Consider the following 6,000-nt stretch of genomic DNA (forward strand, 5'->3'; position numbering starts at 1 on the left):
GGTGGTGGCGGTGGTGGTGGTGGGGTGGTGGTGGTCGTGGTGGTGGTCGTGGTGTTAGTGATGGGGTGGTGGTAGTGGTGGCGGTGGTGGTGGTGGTAGTGATGGCGGTGGTGGTGGCGGTGGCGGCGGTGGTGGTGGTGGGGTGGTGGTGGTAGTCGTGGTGGTAGTGATGGGGTGGTGGTGGTGGTGGCGGTGATGGTGGTGATGGTGGTGGTAGTGGTGGGGTGGTGGTGGTAGTGATGGGGTGGTTGGTGGTGGTGGTGGTGGCTCACAATCTGTTGGTGGGGGCCGGGGGGGGGGGGCTCCAGCGGGCTCAGTAAGTCATTCGTTGTCAGCAGCTGGGGCTTTCCATAAATGCTGATTAAAGTAGGGGGGGGATGAGTGATGCTGCGGTGGTGTCGCAGTCACCACTGACAAAAGACGAGTAAATGTGCATCAAATAACCATCATTTGACCTGATCTGCTCCGTACCGTAAAATCTTTATGGAGAGCGAGCGAGCGAGCGAGAGAGAGAGAAGGGTGGGTGGGTGGGTGGGAGACAGATTTCTTCGCTGACGCACGGGCACTTGAAGCTTACTCCAATCAAGACTTCATCTATAAAACATGCAACAATCTACAGCCCCCATCCCGACGGCTCACACGGGCCCCAAAGCAGGGCCGGCTTCAATCCCCGATGCACGCCCCGTTCACCATCCACCATCCCCGCGCAACACATAATGCCTTTCCGATACTTGTTACACAAGACGACCAGGGCGGGTAGGGGAGGGGGGTGGAAGTGGGGAGAGGGAAGGGGAGGGAGAGGGAGGGAGAGAGGCAGGCGGAGATGAGTGAGACGGAGAGAGAGCCGAGAGAGTGAGCGAGAGGTGGGGGTTTACATAAAGCAAAGTTATTTTTAAAAAAAATCACGAAATGATAAACGAAGCAAAGTGCCGACTACACCGAGCATCTTTTTGTTTCCACTGATCGTAAAAAAAAGAGAGTGACCGAGAGAGTGAGCGAGAGAGTGAGCGAGAGGTGGGGGTTGACATAAAGCAAAGTTATTTTTATTAAAAAATTACGAAATGATGAACGAAGCAAAGTGCCGACTACATCGAGCATCTTCTTGTTTCCACTGATCGTAAAAAAAAAAGAGACGGAGTAGAATCGGGGAGAGAAGAGGCGAGCGAGATGGGGAGAGAGAGAGAGCGAGGAGGGAGGGGAGAGGGAAGGGGAGGGAAAGACGCAGGGAAGATGAGAAAAAAAGAGAGTGAGTGAGAGCGAGTGGGGGAGAGGAGTGAGATTGGGAAGAGGAGAGCGAGAGAGAGAGAGGGGGGGACATCAGGGAGAAGGAGGGAGGAGAGATTAAAAAGAGCTCGATTAATGGTTGCCCAGGCTGGAGGCCTGCCTCGGTATATGGGGGTGGGGGGTACAGGGAATGGGGGGGGGTCGTCTATTCTGGGACAAAGGCGAGGAGAGGGGGGGGGGGCTGTGGTTTATTTGCAAACGAAATCATAAACAACGTTGCTGTGGTCTTCTTTTCCCTACGGTCGCATGCCAGGTGCACGACGAGTTGGGACCACGCGTACAGCCCCAAATTAGAGATAGCCAGACGGTCTGCGGCCAGTTGCGAGATGTTAACTCCCTCGCCTGGTACGCAGGAGGTCGTGGGTTCGATCCCGATCCCGACCCTGACGCCTGCAGCTGCTGTATATTTGGAGTTTGCGTGTCTCTCTCTCTCTCTCATCATCATCACGGTGGCTAAGAGATGTTAACTACCTCGCCTGGTACGCAGGAGGTTCGTGGGTTCGATCCCGACCCTGACGCCTGCTGCTGAATATTTGGAGTTTGTGTGTCTCTCTCTCTCTCGTCATCATCACGGTGGCTAAGAGATGTTAACTACCTCGCCTGGTGCCCAGGAGGTCGTGGGTTCGATCCCGATCCCGACCCTGACGCCTGCTGCTGCTGTATATTTGGAGTTTGCGTGTCTCTCTCTCTCTCATCATCATCACGGTGGCTAAGAGATGTTAACTACCTCGCCTGGTACGCAGGAGGTCGTGGGTTCAATCCCGACCCCGACCCTGACGCCTGCTGCTGCTGTATATTTGGAGTTTGCGTGTCTCTCTCTCTCGTCATCATCACGGTGGCTAAGAGACGTTAACTACCTCGCCTGGTGCGCAGGAGGTCGTGGGTTCGATCCCGATCCCGACCCTGACGCCTGCTGCTGTATATTTGGAGTTTGCGTGTCTCTCTCTTTGCCTCGTGGTCTCGTGGATTTTCTCCCGCTCCTCCCGTTTTCCCCTCCACATTTAGAATCAACGTGCGCTTGGAGTATTTGGTTGATATATAAATATCCACGTGATGATGAGACACTGCGTTGAGCTATCATTTGTGGCCAGGTCGCTTCTGAAAATGAGCTATGTAGCTCAGTGGACCTTACCTGGTGAAATAAAAAAAATGTTGAATATCAAGAAAATAATGCTTTAGTAAATATATTACGTGTCATTTCCCCCACTTAGTTTTGCAATGTTATTTAGTGTGAACTAAGTGGGGTGTGGAATTAACTTAGGTACATTTTACGCAACTGGCCACCGTAGTTTATAAGTACTGCTACTAAATATATAATGTGTAACGTCTGCGAGTGAACTTGGTGCGATGGAACAAAGCCAAATTGGGACGCATCTTTCCAATATTGCTGTTTGTGTCCCAATGTGTAGCGATGGGAGAGGCGGGTGGGGGGGAGCGGTGGCACAGTGGTTAGCGCACTGTGGCATGAATGAACCCTGCGCACGGCTAACATCAGTGGCGAGTGATAGCTAGACAGGCCCCCCCCCACCCCTAATACAACGCGCAATGACCAGTCTGGCGAAATATGGTCAAGTCAAACAATCCCCCCTTGGGATGACTGGAACGGAATAGACGGCGGTGACTTTACGCGAACCCTTTAAGTTCGTAACGAGGTGCACCAAGAGAGTTTATTTTAAATAATAGTCATAACAGTAACGACAACGATTGTCGCCCCTTTGTCAATATCCTGTCGGATGTAAGACTCCCCAGGCTCGTTGTTCGTGGGGGTTATTTGACCATACTTCACCTCGCTGGTCAGTGCCGATTGGTGAAGGGGGACGGGGGGGGGGGCTCGGGACCGGTTCGGATATCGCTCGCCACTGGTGTTGGCCGCGCCGAGGAATCTAACTCAGACAACCGGGTTGTGTTGCGTAGTGTGCTAACCATCTGCGCCACCGCTCCACTCCCCGACATTTGTATTGCATATCAGTTGAATGCGACCTCAGCGTTGTACCTCGATGCTCGAATAACCTCAGTGACGGCGCTGAACCAGTGGAGGAAATTCCACGTTCGTATGGCAAGGACGGCCACTGCTGGTTTCACTACGTACAAGGTGGTACTGATTGTATTCACCCCATATGGATGATGATGATGATGGTGGGGTTAAGTGGACTTTGATCAGTTGGGAGACCTCGCTGTCGCGTCCGAGTCAGGCGTCACGGTCAACGTCCCACGGACGTCAAGGATACTTTGAAACATCACGTTCCTCAAAAGTAGTTTTAACCGATCCTCGTGTAGAATGTTTGCTCGAGTTAACTTTTCATTCCCTTTGCACGAAGCGGATGGGTTACACGTGTTCGACTCGGAGAGTGGAGCGGTGGCGCAGTGGTTAGCGCACTGCATTATGACCTCCGGTTGTGATTCCACCACGGCTAACATCAGTTGCGAGCTAAGCGCTCCCTTCACCAAGCCCTGCATGACCAGCGTGGTGAAGTATGGTCAAACAACCCCCCCCCCCCACACACACACACATGACCCATGACCGATATAGCAGTGCATTAGAACAAATCCAGCCGTGGGCTGGCAAAGATCTGTAAGCAACATTGCTTGTTTCAACATGGAAAACACGAAAATGAATTGGAGTTTAATGAAGTAGTGTACAGAGATGTACTGCATGCAGACACGCTCAGTGTTCACTTAAGACACCGATGTGCTTTACTTTTCGTAATGATTGTGTCACCTTCAAAAGAGGTGTATTTTGATGTGCGCTAAACATGTGCGTGCGTGCTATCATTTACGTGCTTTGAAGGAGCATTGCCCGAAACGTCGCCTATTTTATGAACAGTACACGCTTCCTTTTGAAGGCTACACGGTGCTATCGAGGAACGTGTTGAGTTTTGTTGATTTACAAAGTATGGGTACATTTACAAACAACAACGACAACAACCACAAAGACAAAGATCCCACGTATAGCCTGTAACAGACTGTTGGGGCAAGTGCCGTTAGCGAGCACCTATGAAGGTCGGCACGGCACACGAGGGGGCGGGTGGCCAGTACCACGCCCGGCCGCTTTTGTCTCCCCAGTGGCGATGTTTTACACATCGCACCAGGTACTCATTTGAGTCTGAGTCGACCTAGGAGAGGCCCAGGACCGCTTCGGATCAACCTCACGGGCGTTGGTGGCCGCGAGCGGTGACCGAACTCGGTTCGCCGGGTTCGTAGCGCGAGGCGCTAACCACATCGCCACCGCTCCCCGATAGCCACCACGTGCACAATTACCACGGCAGTGTGAAAATGCATGTTTGGCACGTGAACAAACTTACCGGGTATACTTCAGGGTCCATTCTGAGCCGAACATTCCATGCCCGTGCGAGGTGGAACAACCCTTCCCCCAGACACCCATTCACCAAACCAATTGATGTCTCCTAATTCTTATCGCGAGAGATTCACGTGAGCGGGCAACTCATCTCTTGTCGTTGTGTTTCTCTCTCTCTCTCTGTGTGTGTCTCTCACGACGGAGGTATCTTGATGCTGGCCGGCTCGGCTTCGACAAACTGAAACGAAGTGGGTTCGAGATTAAACCGGCGAATAAAAGGCGCGTGTGTATAGTTCGCAGTTGTCTTGCTTATATAACGAGATAGAGAGAGAGACAGAGCGAGAGTATTAAATTGATGTACCGTGTTAAGTGTGGTTTCTGCTGCGGCCGTTGCGTGGGTGAGAGTGCGAGAGAGTTGTGTTCGCTGTGCCAAGGTCGCGAGTGACTGAATGCAAAATACATCCTGCAGCGCATGCGTGCGCGCCTCCGTGTGTGCGTGCGTGTGTTTGTGCGTGTGTATCTGTGTGCGTGTGTGCGTGTGTCTGCGTGCGTGTGTGCGCGTGTGTGTGTTTGTGCGTGTGTGTGTGTGCGTGCGTGTGTGTGCGTGCGTGTGTTTGTGCGTGTGTATCTGTGTGCATGTGTGCGTGTGTCTGCGTGCGTGTGTGCGCGTGTGTATGTGCGTGTGTGTGCGTGTGTGTGTGCGTGTGTGTGCATGTGTGCGTGTGTGTGCGTGTGTGTGCCTGCGCGCGTGTGCGTGCACGCGTGTGTGTGTTTGCGTGTGTGTGCGTGTGTGTGCGTGTGTGCGTGTGTGTACGTGTGTGCGTGTGTGTGTGCGTGTGTGTGTGTGCGCGCCTCTGTGTGTGTGTGTGTGCGTGCGTGTGTGTGCGTGTGTGCGTGTGTGTGCGTGTGTGTGACCGGCTCCGGTTTAACAGCAGAGGTCTCACTCCGAATCAGTCGAGCGGCATTATCTTTTCATCCGTTGCGTAACGCTGTGTGGAAGCTACCTGGTCTGTCGCTCCGCACGAAGCTTCAGGTCTTCTCCGCCACAGTCATTCCTTCCCTTCTCTACGCTTGCAAAACGTGGACCCCCCTAATGGAATATCTTCGCCGGTTAGAAACATTTAGGCTGGGTTTAACCAGGCTGGATTGCGTGAGGAGCTCACAAATCCTTGAAAGATCTGGACAAAGTCCCATCGGTGAGCTCCTCCGGCAGGCAAGGCTGAGTTGGCTGGGTCATGTAGCCCGCATGCCCAGCCACCGCATGCCTAAACAGCTTTTGTTCGCCCGGATCGAGGGGGCTAAACGGGCGCGGCACGGGCTAGAGAAGAGATGGAGTGATGTGGTACAGGAGGACGTGGAGCTGAGTGGACTTGCCGATGACTGGTACCAGTGGTGTCAAGGCTCGTGAAGGACGCTACTGG

General features: G+C 53.2%; 1 protein-coding gene across 1 annotated transcript in view; it reads right to left on the bottom strand.

Moving 5' to 3' along the window:
• LOC133353777 (schwannomin-interacting protein 1-like) overlaps positions 1-4,993 on the bottom strand; it is a 180,419-nt gene extending 175,426 nt beyond the window's left edge. Inside the window, exon 1 of the mRNA XM_061570157.1 lies at positions 4,587-4,993. The gene's annotated coding sequence lies outside the window, so the exon portion shown is untranslated. The remainder of the gene's footprint in view (positions 1-4,586) is intronic.
• Between the last annotated feature and the right edge of the window lie 1,007 nt (positions 4,994-6,000).

This window comes from Lethenteron reissneri, chromosome 45 (genome assembly GCF_015708825.2).
Source record: "Lethenteron reissneri isolate LAM-NWPU_2019-01 chromosome 45, ASM1570882v1, whole genome shotgun sequence".
Taxonomy (NCBI): Eukaryota; Metazoa; Chordata; class Hyperoartia; order Petromyzontiformes; family Petromyzontidae; genus Lethenteron; species Lethenteron reissneri.